The 17,923-nt window shown below is 38.9% G+C and overlaps 1 protein-coding gene and 1 pseudogene across 2 annotated transcripts in view; one reads left to right on the forward strand and one right to left on the reverse strand.

The window, feature by feature from the left end:
- Nucleotides 1–17,923, forward strand: part of PDGFC (platelet derived growth factor C) — a 206,676-nt gene that overhangs the window by 18,766 nt on the left and 169,987 nt on the right. The window lies entirely within an intron of this gene.
- On the reverse strand, nucleotides 7,363–11,277 carry LOC122467325 (annotated as a pseudogene).

A 17,923-nucleotide genomic window follows, 5' to 3' on the forward strand; every position in this document is an offset into this window, starting at 1 on the left:
TCTTTTTATGGCAACTTTTAAAGTAATACCATCTGGTAAGATTTTTAAGAACAATAAAGTTTCAGAAGCCCTGTTGAGAATACATCTTATTTCTCTCCTTTGAGCAGACAAAGATATCTAGAAATGTATATTCTAACACATGATGCACTTGTACAGCAATGTAAGTGACAAAGATAATTCAAAAACTACAGTGGGGAGTAGGTTTGGTAGGAGCTAGTGAGTCACATTTGCTGGTGGATATGACATTAGGGTGTTAATGCTTTCTTAATGACCCTTTTGAAAGTCCCAGATTTTTTCCAGATTCCTCCTGATTCCACTGTAGCGGAGATTCTAATCTAGAAAACAGTCTGGACAAGAACCCAGTTCCCGGATGTTTTTAATAGATTGGCTCTTTAGGGTTTTGAGAGACGGTCATATAACCATCATGCTATCAAGCAGAAATTTTTCACAACTGATGACTGCAAGTGGCAATCTTTTGTGAAGGCAGGGAGGTCTTCTCATTTATAGGATGAAATCATTTTTTAAGAGTAAGTCTCATGTGAACAAATGAAGCTTGACTATGTAAATCTTTCTTTTACTATGGGATAGAATCCAAGGTATGTAAGAAGTTATTTTATTTTTTGAGTTCAGTAATTTAAACATTGTGCTTCGGCTCTTTTTTGGTACTCCAAACATTTATTATTAAGGTTTCCTTTGGTGTTTCCTTAAAAAGACAAAGTTCAGCATGTTTTCTTTGCAAACGATTGTCTTATACACAAAACAGAAAACAAACTTTCCTTTACTATTTTTTTCTCAGACCTAATTATTCAGTTGTTTTTATGCCTACAGATTTTTCAATGATCACAGATTTTTCACAGATCTTTTCATGTCTTATATTGGTGCTGGAAAAAAAAAAACCTGCTTGAATCCTGTGCAGATTAATAAGAAAATACCGAGGAAATTTCCTTGGTTGTGTACTAGAAAGTTGAGGAAGATCACTGACTTTTGCAGTTCGTTAGTGGATCAATTTATTGAATGTTTGGTGTTAGGTATCTCGTGTATCAGACGGGTCTTAAGCGCTGGAGAAACCTGGCCTATGCAGTTTCCATTCTCCTCTAGCTGCCAAAATTGATTTTTCCATTTTGTGTATGACTTAGGTCTTTGTACTGCAATAGATGCCAAGCTGAAGAATTGTTTTTGTCTTAAAACATGATTAGATTGAGTCAATGCTGTCAATAATTTTAGTGAATAACAGAAAATACACTTGCACTTAAATGTTCTTGAAGATTTCTATTTGATTTTCTACATAGTGATGAATAATTGCTATCTCCCTCAGTGATAACTGACAATAAATAAATATTACATTTCCTAAGACACTTGGTAGTGTCATCCTAGGTCTGTGTGTACTAACTAACCTATAATTTAGGCTAACTCCATCATTATATTGTGACTTGAGATTCTTTGTTTCTGACTGCTTCATGATTCCTCTTATATTTTATGGAAAATACCTTGTTTATTTAAGTGCAGAGAGGATGTTGGTGAAATGAGATATTTAGTAAATGCTCTAGGAAAAAAAGAAGTTTTGATTATTTGAAAACCCCGCATTTAAAAGCCAACAGATTCATGCTTTTGCCTAAATGTATAATGCCTCATGTTATAAACAGGACATTTTTTTGTTTTGTTTCAGTGGATGTATGAAAACAGGTTACACAGCAAGTCAGCTAATGTGACCAATCGTTGTCATTATACAATTTTTTTGGGGAAGGAAGTCTGAAGCAGAAGAATATTCCTGGGGGAAGGATTTCTTTTTTTTCTACCAATTTAGACCTTCACTGGCAGTCTCTTTCCCCTAAAATTTATGCTTGAAATGGCCCAGAGATTTTAAATGTGGGGCCTGTTAGGGGCCTTAAGTACGTTGGTGGATTTAGGAATGATTTGCTTTGAACCTTCTTGCAGTGAATCTTCAGTAGAAAGCAAGGATTTTAATCTTTCCAACCAGATGGAGTGTGGATCTCCAGGCTCAGATTTTGGCTAAATTGAGAAAGATCTTTCTCTGGCTAGGTTAGTATTACGAAACTAAGGCTGGCTCTGGTACCGGGGCAGGGATTTCCTTCTTTTCATTATTATTTACCATTTGAATTGTATTTGACAGGTTAATATCAAGACCCACAACAAGAAACCACTCAGGAGTCCTGGTTAACTTATGCCCACTTAATGACATATCAGTTGACATTTTTATTCTGAAATCTTGGCCAGTTTTTATCATTGACTGAATTTTGCATTCCATGAATTTGTAAAGCCATTTAGCAATTCAACAGTTCTAAATTTCGAAGATCTATGTATCTGTGAATGTAAGTAGAATGTTTCCAATTGCAGCACTGCTCTTCAAGTTTCCTAGTGAATTGTGGGGGCGGGGGAAAAAGGCAAAAAAAAATCCTTTTTTCTACCCTTTTAGGTTCTGTTGTATGTGAATTTAACTGACAGAAGACAAATTATCAGGAAAAAAAGGCATATAGATTTTGTTAACATTTTTAGTTTTCTGTGGACAAGGGCTTTACAGAAAGGAATGAAGAGCTCAAAGTAGCAGTTAGACTCAGAGGCTTATATACCATTTTAGCAAAGGGCTATAAACTGTGGGAGAATTATTGGCTCCAAAACACATGGGGAAGGGGCACCTGGCTGCCTCAGTTGGTGGAGCATGTGACTCTTGGTTATAAATTCGAGTCCCATGTTGAGCGTAGAGATTAGTTAAAAATAATTTATGCCACCTTCGCAAAGGGAAATTTATGCTCTGCTTTTAGGCAGATAAGGGGAAGACAGAGAACTTTTCCTGCATTTGTTGATTCTCACTCGCTGTAGGCTCAAAATAATCCTTCTGCCAAAGCTGCATATTTTGGGGTGGCATCCCTTCATAACCATCAGATATAACAGTTGGCTTTTTCTAATAACCTGTATGCTCTAGAAAAGGGGCATGGGGGTGCCGGTGGTGTGTGGGGATGGATGCTGGTTGCTGGTGCTTTTGTACCTCTGAGCAAAGCTATTTTTATTTTCTGGTCCACTCCTTCTTCTCCTGTAGGTACAGCTGACAGTTACAAATAATATGTCATCCGGTTTTTAATAGCTTCTGCCAGGACTGGATCTATACCATCTCAGATATTTCCTCAAACAGGGTAGAGAGGAGGGGCAGGGCGAAACAGTCTACATCCTCATTTGTGGCATTCTTGATTTCCGTAGAAAATCCGAGGTCATTCTAGTAATATCCAGTTAGGAAATGTGAAGTGTTATGACTCACTTTATTTTGGCTTTGCACAATATAGAAAATTTCTTGGCTAGGAAGGAATTCCTTTTCAAACTGCCAGTCCTCCCCAACAATTCTGAATAGGTAGTTCTCTCTCTGCACATTCTTTTGGGTTTAACTGCTGTGTAACCTCCTAACCCCTCATTAATAATTTCCTGAGGCTGGTTTGTTATAAAGAAACATCGCAGCACAGACTGTATGTGTGTGTGTGTGTGTGTGTGTGTGTGTGTGTGTGTGTGTGTGTAAGTATGTGAGTGTGTGTGTGTGTGTGTGTGTGTGTGTGTGTGTGTGTGATTACTCCTTAATGACCAACTCAAATGGTATTAATGCTCTGAAGGAAAAAAACAAGTGAACATTAGCTTCTTTCCCATTAGTGCGCATGTTAATCAAGGAGATCACACCCTTAGGCAGAAAGTAATGAATGCTTTTTAACTTCTCTTCATTATTCAAATTAAATGGCCCATTTTCTATATTGTACACACATTTCAATGGCTTGAGCATTTAAAGGAATAATCATGGATCTTTCAAAGCCTTCTTAATATCAGGATTCCAGAGAATAAATTTGTCTCTTTTTGGTTCTTAACAAGGACAAGAACTCGCCAAGGAACTGAACGTGTTTTGAGATGGGCATTTGGGCTTCCATTCTTCTATCCTGTAATCTCTTCTCACCTTTCTCATATTTCAGCTACACATGCCATCGGTGAATTTGACACTGGTCCCGTGTTGGTCAGTAGAGCAATAAACCTCCCACGAGAAATGCTGTGAATTATACACAGTTGTTGTTACTCATGGTTTTTAGGGTGGTGATCAAAATGTGGTGTCCTCTTGGGAAAACCCTCACACTATGCTAAGTGAAAAAGCAGGGTGACAGTAGCATTGTAAATATTTTTATGCGTGCCCACATACATCTTTCCACATAAGTAGAAAGACTAAAATGAAGTATAGTCAAATGTTATTAGAATTTTGTCTGGAGGGGCTGTAGGGGAGCAGTGGGGGTGTTGACTTTTTATTTCCTAAAATACATTTAGGATTTGCTAAATTTTCCATAATAATCTTATACTATTTCTGTCATAGAAACAAGGCTGTGCAGATTCTAAGCCTAATTTAAACAGTGAGGAAGGGGGGCAAATACAAACAATAGCCTTTTCTTCTATTCTAAAGGAAAGCACCTAAAATGCAAGACTTGTTTTTTAGAAGCTTAGGAGATGGCATTCTGAAAGGTGGCCCTTTGGGGTTAAGATTTAAAGTTGACTCTTAATTTTATCCCAGAGGCTAGATGTGGATAAGCAAAGCAGTAAGGCTGTTGCGGCAGCCGGTGAGGAGAGCCATCACAACAATTATCTGTGTTGTTTTTGGCACTTTGCAGGAAATGTTGTTTTCATAAGACCTAAGAGTTTTGTCTGGGAAGAAAGAAGATAGCTGCCAACATTTGGCACCATATGGGATTTTCTTCTTTTTTCTTTTGTTTCTTTCCTTTTTTTAAAAAAAAAAAAAAAGCTTAGCGTGTAGTCTGTACATCCTGCTCTTAAGCCTGAAAGATCAAGAAAATATTATGGGGTGTTTTTTTCCCCCGTACACTTGCTGGAAACATCTGGAACATGCCATTTGTTTGCACACCACAGGCTTTAAGAGTGTGATACAAACCATGATAAAAGCCCAAAATCAAACCCCTGCCTTCCTTTGCAGCTGCGTTCTATAGCGCACTGTGAGCCAGGGTCTGTATTGACCATACAGATGCTCGCCAATCACATTTATTGAGCCTGGTGGATTGAGAAACCGCACGTTACTTGCCTTTCTAAGTACGGTGTATCCTTCAGGCATACCAGCACCTGGTCCCTCATGGAAATCAGGCAGCTTCTGCCTGTACTGCATTAACCCTGGGGCTGCATGCTCACGCGCTTTGCAGCATGTAAGCTCATCTGTTCGGTGAGCCTTTTAGAAATTCAAGAGTAAAAATTATTTCAGACTCCAGGTGTAAAGCAGGTAGGAAATTCTCCTCTAAGGAATAATACTGTTTCGTTTTTGGAAGAAATACTATAGCTGCATTTATGACACTAAACTTTCAGTTAAGGGAAAGGAAAAAAAAAAAAAGACGAGTGGTGAAGACTTTGTTTTTTTATACTTGTGATTGAAATTATACCTCAACCGAGGCTCACATTTTGGGATTTCACCCATGATAGGTTCATCTAACACATAAGAAATGGAATAAGTAACATATAAAAAACCCAAATAAACAAAACCCACAAAGTAACGAAAAACTACATGTTTTGTTTCCTGCATCTCCTTTTTCTCATATTGCTCGTATCCTTCGTCGTCATGCCTTCATTTTGGTGTTTCATTATTATGGTTTCATGTCTCAGGTGAAAACTTCTGTCTGCAGAGTCCAGAACCCCTCAAAGTGCATTGACCTCTGAGACTAGGATCGTCTCAAGGGAGAACTCTACATTAAAAGGGAGTTTTGAGGAGGGAAGTAAATTTGGAGCTTTGAGTAGGGAAGGAAGTGCCAAAGCAACCCTGTGTGTAAACTGTGGAGGGTAGGGAACATCCACGGCAGAGGCCTGGGGGGCCACCGCTGTGTATATATACAGATCCATAATAGGAGATCACTAGTCAGGGCCTTGTGTGTGTTCCTCCTTTATTTCCCCGTTGGTCTTCTGCCCTGTTTACTTCCTGGTGTCAAGAATCCTAAGAGATCCAAGGGCGATTCCTTTTGTTTCATTCTGCTGCCCTCCTTTCCTTATGCAGTTTAAGATTCGTAATGGTGACTCATGACCACTGTGCTGTGAGAGAGTTGGAGCCGGGTGATGCACACGCACGTTCCTGCGTCCAGCCCTTCTCAGCTTTGAAACAGACATTACTCTGGCCCTCTACCCTCTTCACCAAAGTAATTGTAAACATTACTTCAAGCATTCTGAAATGACCCTGAAGATGTCTTTTTAATACTTTTGTTCTGGAAAGTTTCAGGGCTAGCAGAGTCTTTAAAAAAATTGCGAACGTGCCCCCGGGAGCGACTTAGGTATGGTCTCGTGGAGTCTTCCTTGCCTTGTTTTCCCAGAGGTGAAGTCATTTTCTTAGTCATGTAGATCTTGGAAGCAGGACCAGAAGACAAGTGTAGCCCTCGGTGCTGGGCTCTGTCGGGCTCGGCCCAACATGCTCCGTTCAGGTTGTCTTGTTGATAAATAGGTGAACTCTTGAGAGAAGGCAGGAGCTCTTCCCTCAGTGCTTTGGCAATTTTGAGCTCACATGTTGCTCAGAAAACGGATTTGTCCTTTAACAAATACCATGCTCACTAAACGAAGAAATAGTATCAAGGCCTTTTGTCAAAACAGGTAAAAACCTTGCTCTAGCTTACTCAGTTTATAATTTTCATTGTGAAGCAAATGAAATCATCTTCGGTGAAATATTGCATCGTATGCTTCCAAATGGGTTGGTCTCTTTTTCCGATTTATACATCTTGTATTTCCGGGTAGTTTGTTTACCTTATGCGGTGAAACCAGAGCTATTATTTTTGCCTCAACCGGAGAACATGTTCAGTGTTCTAGGTGGCAGATAAGGAGAGACTTCAGCCTTTCACTTCAGATTTCTTGAGTTTTAAAAATTATTTTCTCCATATCTTCTTTGTCAGAGGTGAATAATGTTAAGTAGTACTTTCTGCAGGACTCACTGTACTCCTATCTGCATATTCTGTAGGGTGTTTTTTTTTTAATTTTTTTAATGTTTATTTTCTTGAGACAGAGAGAGAGAGAGAGACAGAGCATGAACAGGGGAGGGTCAGAAAGACGGGGAGACACAGAATCTAAAACAGGCTCCAGGCTCTGAGCTGTCAGCACAGAGCCTGACGTGGGGCTCGAACTCATGGACCGCGAGATCATGACCTCAGCTGAAGTCAGACGCTTAACCGACTGAGCCACCCAGGCACCCCTCTGTAAGCTGTTTTAATAGGTGGGAGGACATAACCTACTTTGTCCAGTTTTTTTCATAAACAAAATGCATGCTCCACAGTTTACAAGAAGATTAAAGCATGATGTTGTTGGAATGATATTAGCAACCAAATATGAGAAGAAGACAGAATGTGAATTCTGATTTCTTAGTGTTCAGCAGTTCGTTTGGGTGAGACGTGGCTAGCTTGTGGCAGCAGAGGGCTGGAATCCTTCTGATAAGGGCCCAGGTGCTTCAAGAGTCATACTGAACTCATGAGCACCTCTGTTATGATAACAGAGGACAGTACTGGATAGTTTTCAGGTTAGAAGTGAAACTAAACTGTTAAGTCTGTGTGGTCATTAAAATTCCCGAGGTGCTTTTTGCAAGATTATGAGTGTTAGCCATCCTCCTGGCCAAATGAGTAATTGCTCTGTCAGTTGGCCCCTGCAATTTCATTCGTACAAGGTCATCACATCCACTCCCCGAGCTGGACTGTCACAGTAAGGGAGAATGGCCTCTTAAGGGAGATGGGACAATCTCTTTAATTAACAAACTCATACATTTATGAAGGTTTTTTTTTTTTGCCCCTGCTTTGAGAAAAGATAGCAATTGTTCAGCTTCTATAAATTGGAGTTTAGTTTTTTTTTTTTTCTTTTAAATCTTTGGTTTTTGATTTAGTTTTTTTTTTAGTAGGAGAAAGCATTTTGCTGTCTTAAGTTTTCCCTGTGGAAGCTATGTATGTGTGTCTTGAAATACTGGAAATGTCTAGACTATTTATTTGTCTAGGGGTGAATAGGATGCCCCCTGCTCGTTTGTTCTTTCAATGAGAACATTGAGCATTTATTACGTATGCAGCAGGATGCTTGACACGGGCGATACAGCTGTGGACAGAACGTACAAAACCTGTGACCTCATTGAGTTTACACTTGAGGGAGGAGAGGAAGATGACAAATAGCATACATAAGTGAACTGTCAGTAGAAGAGAATATGATCAGTGTTGTGTATTGGGAGACCAGGAGTGTGTCTGGTTAGAGAACATTGTGAGGTAATACAAGCAAAGAATATTCAAGTAAGCCCTGGGGGGGGGGGGCACACAGGTGACTTGTTTGAGGTGGTTGACGTCTTCGTTGCTTTGGAGGTGAGGGGCAGGTGCTCAGGAGCTCTTGGTGGGCGGGCCTGCTTCCTCTTCACCATTCCAGGCTGTGGCTGCCAGGGTGGCTCCAGCTCTGAGAATGGCAGCCGAGGGCAGACCTGGGCCCCACTGGTGCCTGATGCTGCTGGGGGTGGCCCCGGCATTCTTGCCCATGGTGGTCTGCACGTAGGAGGTGGCGGGTTTTCGCTGGCCGGATCTCTGCTCCATGACCACCACGGCTTTGTCTTCAGCCGGCCGGCGGCTCCACCCTCACGGGCTCGCGGGGAATCAGCCTGTCGTAGGGGAAGTTGAGAGGTTTCAGGTTATGGGGCTCGGTGCCGTGTGCCCGCTTGGTCCTCTTCATCGGGAAGCAGGAGCAGTTCCGCACCACCATCCGTTGCAGTGGGTGGATGTGGCGGCAGCTAGAATTCCTAGATATTTCCTAGTAGTCCTCTCACTGCTGCGCCTGGAAATGGAAAAAGCCCACGGAGGTGCCTTTCGACCTTGGAGTTGAGGAGATAGATGGGGGAGAAGGCCTTACCGGCAGGGCCCGTGGGGAGTGGCAGGACCCTAAGAGAAGAGTGTGGCTGGCAAGATGGGGCACAGCTGGGGAGCCGGAGTGAGCTGAGCAGACGAGTGATGCATTTTATAGGGATGATTATTTCTCCTGGCATGAGTGGGGGAAGGGAAGAAACGCCATCCTGGTGCCTTAGACCAGCATGAAGTAGCTAAGTGGTCAGGGAGATTTTGGATATATTTTGCAGTTGGAGCTGTTAGAATTGCAGGCGGACTGGAAATCAGGAGATGTGAATGGATTGTAAGGAGCAAGGCCAAAACTCTCACCTGTAGGTCTGGACACGCATCTTGGTCTTTGGCCTGTTGTTTATGTGTTAAAAGTCTTCAGGCTCCCGTTTGTTAACTGTTCTAACTAGGCACCAGTGGACACATGAATTGACTGTGGCAGGGAAAGGCTGTAAAAAATACAAGTAGGTGATGGATTTTATAGTTCACTTGTAATAATGATAAGCAATCAATGTATGTGAGGTTTAGATCAATGAACGAGAAGGAAGCAAATGTCGTATTGATTTGGAACACTATTACCAACTGCTTAGCTAAGTGGAAGGATTTTTTTTTTAATAGAGGCAGGTTATACTACAAGAAGAAACTCCATTGAATAATAAATATAGTTAACACTTATTAAGTGCTTACAGCACACCACACGTGCATTAGTATATGCTTTACATACATTAATTCCTTTAAACCTCACAAAAAAGCCTGTGAGGGCACAATTACTAGTATTATTCCACGTTTAAGGAGAATGTAAGCCATTTGGCCAAGGTCAAGTAGCTGAGCAAGGGTTCCAACGAAGACAGTCTGGTTCCAGGCTGTATGCCCTTAATCATGACATTATCAGCTTCCAAGAGCTGCTTTAATTTGTTAGAACTACAGCTCTAATTTGGTTAGATGCTGAGCAGACTTGCTCAGCTTATGGTCACTTCTTAAATGTAGGGAAGTCAATGAAGGCTCTAAATACCCTGGAGTTTTTGTCTTGCTAATGCCACATATTTATTTTCAGTAGAGGAAGCCTGGATATTTGGGATAAAAAGAATCCATAGAGGAAGAAAAGGCAGAGTGTGAAAATATGACTTACTGAAGTCTGGAACTGAGTTTAAATCCTGGCTTACCCACCTGTTAGTTACATGATCTCAACTTAGTCACTCAACCTTTCTGATCACCTAAGACTCCCAATTTGTAGAATTTTGAAACAGAGTTACCTCACAGAGGTAGAGTTAATGAAACTCCCAGCAAAATGTCCAGTCTACTTAATGAATTTTACTTTCTTCACCCATCTTTCCAGCCACATAGGCCGAAAATGCACATAGGGGTTTCTAAAAATAAATTGGATAGGATGAACAAAAGAAAAAGCTTGATGTAGGGAGGCTAGCAAAATAATCCAATGTGGCTCCACAAGAGAACATTAAAGAAATAATGGGTGTGCATGTACTTAGATCAGTGCTTGTCACACTCGAATGTTTATTTGAACCCTCTGGGATCTTGTTAAAACACAGATTCTGCTTCAGTAGGCTTGGGGTGGGGCCTGATAGTCTGCATTTCTAACATGCTCATGCGATGCTGATGTTGCTAGTCTGTGGATCACACCACGACCAGCCAGATTTATAAAAATAGATTTATGAAGTACGATGGGAAGTTAAAGTGGCTAACATTGAGGTTGACATCAGTGAGACAGTTTGCCCGAGCTTCTCAGAGATGAAGTGAGCTGTGTCACAGGTATATTTCATTCACTGCTGACCTGTACTATTGATACATCCAGTAATCCGGAGGCGGAGCTGGGCTTGCATTTTATCCTATCCACGGGGGCAAGTTAACCTTAACTAGAAGGTGGTAGAACATTTAAGCATTATTGGTTAGATGGGTTCCTGGGCGAAGGGACTGAGTCTCTCTGGACTGCGAGACCACGAAGCACAGATGTTTTAGGTGGAATTCACTCACCGAAGAGATAATCAAATTAGACGATAGCTAATGTTCACTTTGGCCTTGTAATGAGTTTTTATGTCAGACTCTATCTCAGTGTGATAATCTGAGATCTATATGGCGTGTGTCTAACCCATGTTACTAAGCAGAAATATCAGAATTTCCCAAGAGTTTTAAGAGGAAACCATTCACTGTATTCACAGTCATGTTCACTTGTTTGCTCTGTAATCATAATATTGTAATTATTCATACACACACACACACACACACACACACACACACACACACCACCTGCCAGGTATTGTGTACCTGCATTATGCTGTTCCTTTAATGTATTGTTACCAGTATTTTTGGGGACCTGAAACGGTCATGATCATTTGTTCACTTACTATTTCTCAGAAGGTTTCAAACTCTTGCCTTCTAAGTTACTGAGAAATGTCAAGAGATAGGGCATTGTTATTGACCACAAATACATTCTTCCTTATTCCTCAGCTTTCGCACAGCTGTAATGTTGCAAGAAAAAAGTGCCTATTTATGGAAATGTGTTTTCTGTCCTCCTGCTGAAACTTAAAGGCTTATTTTAAAGTATTTCTAGGGCTGCCACCTGTTAAATGATAGCAATCTTAGGCTTTGTAGATATTTTTATCATGAAAGAACATAAGCTAGAAAAATAAAGTACGTTCGATGTTGGAAAATGTCATAGACTTTTTGAATCCTGTTTGCGTCGAGCGTGTGGACCCTCCTCTTCTGGCCAGCCTTCAGGAGTGCCTGTGAGCACAAAGGAATGGCATGTATTTATACTTGTGTAAATAAGATCCTGTATACTTTCCACTGAGAACATGCAGGCAGCCCTTTTATGGTCAACAAGGGGTTTTCCCTCTGGCCTTTAGGCAGACCACAGGGCTAGGCGCCCAGGAGTGTATTTTTGATATCATACAGAATAGTTTCAAAGCTGGCTCCCTTTTATAAAATCTTAGAATGGTTTTGTTATGCTTGCCTTTACTCATTAATAAGTCATTCAGGAACTTATGAAGGGTTTTATATAAAAAAGTCCAAGTTGTATTATTTATTTATTTATTTTTAAATTTATTTATTTATTTATTTATTTATTAATTCAAGTTAGTTAATGTACAGAGTAGTATTGGTTTCAGGAGTGGAACCCAGTGATTCATCTCTTACATATGACCCCCAGTGCTCATCCCAACAAGTGTCCTCCTCAATGCCCATCACCTGTTTAGCACATCCCTCAACCAGTCTCCTGTCCAGCAATTCCCAGTCTGTTCTCTGTGTTTCAGAGTCTCTTGTGGTTTGCCTCCTTCTATGTTTTTATTTTATTTTTCCTTCCCTTCCCCTTTGTTCATCTGTTGTGTTTCTTAAATTCCACATATGAGTGAAATCGAATGTTACTTGTTTTTCTCTGCCTGCCTTATTCTGCTTAGCGTAGTAGCCTCTAGCTCCATCCACGCAGTTGCAAATGGCAAGATTTCATTCTTTTTGATTGCCGAGTAATATTCCATTGTACATATATACCACATCTTTATCCATTCATCAGTTGATGGACATTTGGGCCTTTTCCATAATTTGGCTATTGTTGATACCACTGCCAGAAACATTGGGGTGCATGTACCCCTTCGAATCAGCATTTTTGTATCCTTTGGATAAATGCCTAGTAGTGCAATTGCTTGTTGTAGGGTAGTTCTATTTTTTTTTTAAGTCACCTCTGTTTCTGTTCAATTTGTAGCTTTGTTACTAGGTTTTGCCTGCAAAATGGATAATACTTTATGTGTTTGATTATATCTTATGTTTAGAGTTGCTAGTGTCCCTTTAAGTGATATACAGCATCTTATTTTATCATTTAAGTAACTTCAAAATTTGTCTTTGATGAAGAGTCTTATGCATTCACATATCCAAAAAATTATTAAGCAATCTGAAAGTTGAAAGCAGGATAATGGGTAATTTTAGAAAACATAATTGAGCAAACATGTATTTCATATTTTGTTTTGATTTGACATTATTTTTTTTAATTTTTTTTTTAACGTTTATTTATTTTTGGGACAGAGAGAAACAGAGCATGAACGGGGGAGGGGCAGAGAGAGAGGAAGACACAGAATCGGAAGCAGGCTCCAGGCTCTGAGCCATCAGCCCAGAGCCTGATGTGGGGCTCGAACTCACGGACTGCGAGATCGTGACCTGAGCTGAAGTTGGACGCTTAACCGACTGAGCCACCCAGGCGCCCCGTGATTTGACATTATTTTTAACAGCAGTTAGTATTAATGTTGATTTTTTAAATATTTATTTATTTTTGAGAGAGAGAGAAACAAAGTGCAAGTGGTGGGGGCGGGGGAGAGAGAGGGAGACACAGAATCTGAAGGAGGATCCAGGCTCTGAGCTGTCAGCACAGAGCCTGATGTGGGACATGAGCTCAAAACTGCCAGATCATGACCTGAGCTGAAGTCAGATGCTTAACTGACTGAGCCACCCAGGTGCCCCTATTAATGTTGATCTTAATAACATTTTAAAACATATTAATTCTAGAAAATGACAGAGCTAATGATAAGCCAGTCTCTTTCCCTTGAAAGATGGTTGGATGTCCAGCTTTGAATCCAAGATTTTCTCTAGAACTGCAGAATAGTTTGTGGAGAGGCATTCATTTTTATGACTGGTAGCCCCCCATCTTGTCCATTTTCTCCTTTGTAAGAAAATAACTTCATTTTTAGTCATTTTCTATAAGTTATTCAACTACATGGAAAACGTTTTAAATAGCACTGTTTTTAAACTTAACCTTTCACTCATCTCAAAGACCTCTGTCCATCCCTTCAGATCTTGGCTTAGTAATCACTACATTAGTATAACCCTCCCTGTTAATTCACTAATCAGTACTCATTGACAACCAACTACGTGCTCGGCCATTTGTCCTCAGTCTTCTTGGTCTCAAGATCTTTTTATACTTGTGAAAACTGTTGAAGATGCCAAAGAGCTTTTGTTTGTGTGGATTATGTCTATTAATGATTATCATATTAGAAATTAAGATTGAAAAAGTATAAACATATCGATTTATTCATTTAGAAATAGCAAATTCACTTAAAAAGAGCAGTGATCAACGTATTAACGTTAACATAGCTTATGACGACAATAATTATGTTCTCCAGAATAAAAACACTAGGAAGAGTGGCATCCTTTCACATTTTTTGCAGATCTCTTTAGTGTGTGGCATGCTGGAAGACAGATACATTCTCATATCTGCCTCTGTGCTCACTCTACTGTGATATCACATATTAAGTGATCTCAGTAAAACTTGACTGCACACTTATGGGAAAATAGCTTTGATCTTATAGACCAACACAAGCGTCTTGTGGACAGACTCCCAGAGGTTCCTAGAACATACTTTGAGAACCTCTGGTGTAGGGTGTAGACCAGGGTACAAAGAGATGCCAGTCCTGGCCCTTGTGAACCTGAGGCTTATTCTCATAATACTGAGCAATTTTCCTTCTTAATTTGTACTTCTAACTCTTTTACTAAAGTGAAGTTTCCAAAATGGCAGAGATTCTTTGTTTTTGATTCTTACTCATTGGTCTGTTTTTCTGGTTTACATTATTAAACATTTATTGAGTGAATGGGTAACTCTTCATAATGTTGAGTATATGTTTTCTAATCCTATATTTAGGGTATTCACTTTATTAGCATAGACATGGTGTGATTCCAAAATCTTAAGGAAGACCGGCTTAAGTCTCCCCAGATTACGTGTGTACCTTTTACACTTTTTCAGGGTACCTAGGAATATATACTTAAGTACTTATTTAGGAAGGAATGGCTATCTTCAATGGGACGGTTTCCGTTACAGTTTAGTGACTACAAATCAATGATTTGACTCTTTAAATGTGTATTTTTTACTTTTTAATTATTTTTTAAAAAGTTTATTTATTTATTTTGAGACAAAGAGAGAGGCAGGGAGGGAGAGAAAGAATCCCAAGCATACTCCATGCTGTCAGTGCAGAGCTGGACGCAAGGCTCCATCTCACGAACCGTGATATCTTGACCTGAGCCGAAACCAGGAATGGGACGCGTAACCTACTGAGCCACCCACGTGCCCCTAAATGTGTATTTTAAGTTATTTACATTGTTCATCATTATAAAGGCCTTTCGTATATGAAGTAGCTATCTGAATTGTTGTTAATTATTTTAGACATAATGAGAAAATCCGATCTTTTTTTCCAGGCATGTGATTGTAAGTAAGGAACAGTGCTTCTAGAAAGCAGTATTGCAGACTATCTACAGTTGCTCACAAGTTTCCAGTGAGCCACTTTCTTTCCAGTAAGCCACTAACAGCTTTATATGTTGTAAACCCTAGTAGTGGTTCCATCTTTATTCTGTTTTCTGTCCACATGAAACTGGTATCAGTGTTAACAGTGTTATATCATATGGGTTGTATCTAAGAAGTAATGTTTGTAGAGGAAGGATCAGAGTTAGGAATCAAAATTATTACACAGTAAGTGCTTAGAATTAATATTTGTTAGAAGGATGTGTTAATTCCATTTCTTCTTGAAGATATGTTGATTTTATAACCTACTTTTGAAAGGTATTTTATTTTAAAAAGCCACAATTTAAATATACAGTGATAAAACATTTTTTTTCATATATTTCATTTGGCTCATAAGACAACTCTGAGGTGAATTTCTCATTGCCATTTAAATGAAAAGTATCTTTTCTTATATATGAGATTTGTATAGACTCATCCTCTCAAGCCCTCTTTTATGAGCTTAATTTTATTTTTTAGGTTTATGAGAGAAGATCCAGTAAGTGAGAATAAGACCTTGCTGATTATAGGATTTTCTTTCATGTAGGGTTGAACTTGCTTGTTATTTCTTGTTTCTTTGTATGACTCATTGAGTTATTTTTCTAGTGAATTCACATTGTTCATGATGTCATGATATTACAAGTTTATACACATGTTGTTGTATAATATAATTTAAGACAATATTTGGAACCAGAAAACAAATGTAACTTTAAAGGGGTGATGTAGTAACTACAGTAGAGGTTGGAGTAGCGTGTATGGCTTGGCATATCTTTGAGCCTAAATAACGATAGATGGATTAAATATCAAATGATCTTTAATTAATTATATAGGCCTGGATTTTATTTATCCGAAGGCTGAAACAGAAACCATTATATGGTTTGGATTAATTTGTGGGCAGTACTGAATCTCAAATCCCAGATCCTTAGGGGTTGTATCCTGTACTGGCTTTGACATTTATTTAATAGAAAATCTAATATTTGATAGTAATGCAATCATTACCTCAAATCAAATTTGATTACAAAAACTTCAAACTATTATACCTATTTTAGTATCTGGACTATTTTTCTAAGTAGCAAAATGTATCATCAAATAAACTATAGTTATGTTAATAGTTTACTTATATGAGAACGCATTAAATATACAGATGGTTTATAATTTCCAGATTTTTTCTTTTGATAAGAATGTCTAGAATCTACTTGCAGTAGCTCTTCTTAATACTTTGTTACATGGCTTTTATAACTTTTTATATGTGTGAATATTTATGCATTTCGAATTATCATTTACAAAAATGAGATCTCATAAAAATGTTATTTGCTGATTGAAGTATAGCTGATACACAATGTTACATTGCTTTCAGGTGTACAACATAGTGATTTGACAAGTTTATATGTCATGCTGTGCTCACTGCAAGTGTAGCCACCATCTGTCACTATACAACATGATTGCAATATCATTGACTATATTCCCTGTGCTTTACCTTTTATCCCTGTAACTTATTCATTCCATAAGTGGGAGCCTGTATCTCCCATTCCCCTTCACCTGTATAGCCCATCCCCCCCCCTACCCTCTGGCCATCATCAGTTTGGTCTCTATGTTTATGGGTCTGTTACTGCTTTTTGTTTGTTCACTCATTTTTTTCTTTTCGATTACACATGTAAGTGAAATCATATGGTATCTGTCCTTCTCTGTCTGACTTATTTCACTTGCCCTCTAGGTCCATCTACGTTGTCATAAATAGCAAGACTTCATCCTGAGTAATACTCCATTGTGTGTGTATTATATATCTCCCACATCTTTATTCATCTATTGATGGACACTTATGAGAAGGGGTTAATATCCAAAATATATAAAGAAGTTACATAACTTTACACACCAAAAATAAATATTGCAGTTAAAAAATGGGCAGAAGACCTGAATAGACACTTTTCCAAAGAAGACATCCAGATGGCAAACAGACACATGAAAAGATGCTCATTCTCACTAATCGTCAGAGAAATGCAAATTAAAACCACAATGAAGTATCATCTTACACCTGTCAGAATGGCTGCAATCAAAAAGACAAAAAGTTGGCAAAGACGTGGAGAAAAAGGAACCCCTCTGCACTGTTGGTAGGAATGTGCAGCCACTGTGGAAAACAGTATAGGGATTTCTCAAAAAAAATAAAAATAGAAATACCATATGATCCAGTAAGAATGGATGTTTACCCAAAGAAATAAAAACACCAATTTAAAAATATAATATATTGATTTAAATTCTAACACCCTTATATTTGTTTATTGCAGCATTATTTACAATAGGCAAGATATGGAAGCAACCCAAGTGTCCATCAATAGGTGAAAGGATATGTTATTTTTTAACCTGGTTTTTTCACTTGACAAAATACTGTCAGTGTCTTTCTGTATAAATAGTTGCTTGTAATGTCAGTGATCCTCAAAATCCTTTGTGTTATAACTCCTTTGATATTCTACATAAATCTGTGGAACATCTCTCTCCACCATAAGAATGTATATAGAAGAAAATATTGTATAATGTTGTAGGGGTCTCAGGGCCATGAATCTCTGAATGAGAAACATTGATCATATCATTCTTAATTGCTTCATAGGATTCCTACCAGTGGAATATAGTTTAAGTGGTAACACATGGTTGGGCTTTAAAATTATTTATTTTTTTTAATGTTTAATTGTTATTTATTTTGAGAGAGAGAGAGAGAGAGAGAGACAGAGGGAAAGAGAGAATCCCAAGCAGGCTTCATGCTTAGTGCAGAGCTGGATGCAAGGCTAAATCCCACTATGCTGAGGTCATGACC

The sequence above is a fragment of the Prionailurus bengalensis genome, chromosome B1, assembly GCF_016509475.1.
Source record: "Prionailurus bengalensis isolate Pbe53 chromosome B1, Fcat_Pben_1.1_paternal_pri, whole genome shotgun sequence".
Lineage (NCBI taxonomy): Eukaryota > Metazoa > Chordata > Mammalia > Carnivora > Felidae > Prionailurus > Prionailurus bengalensis.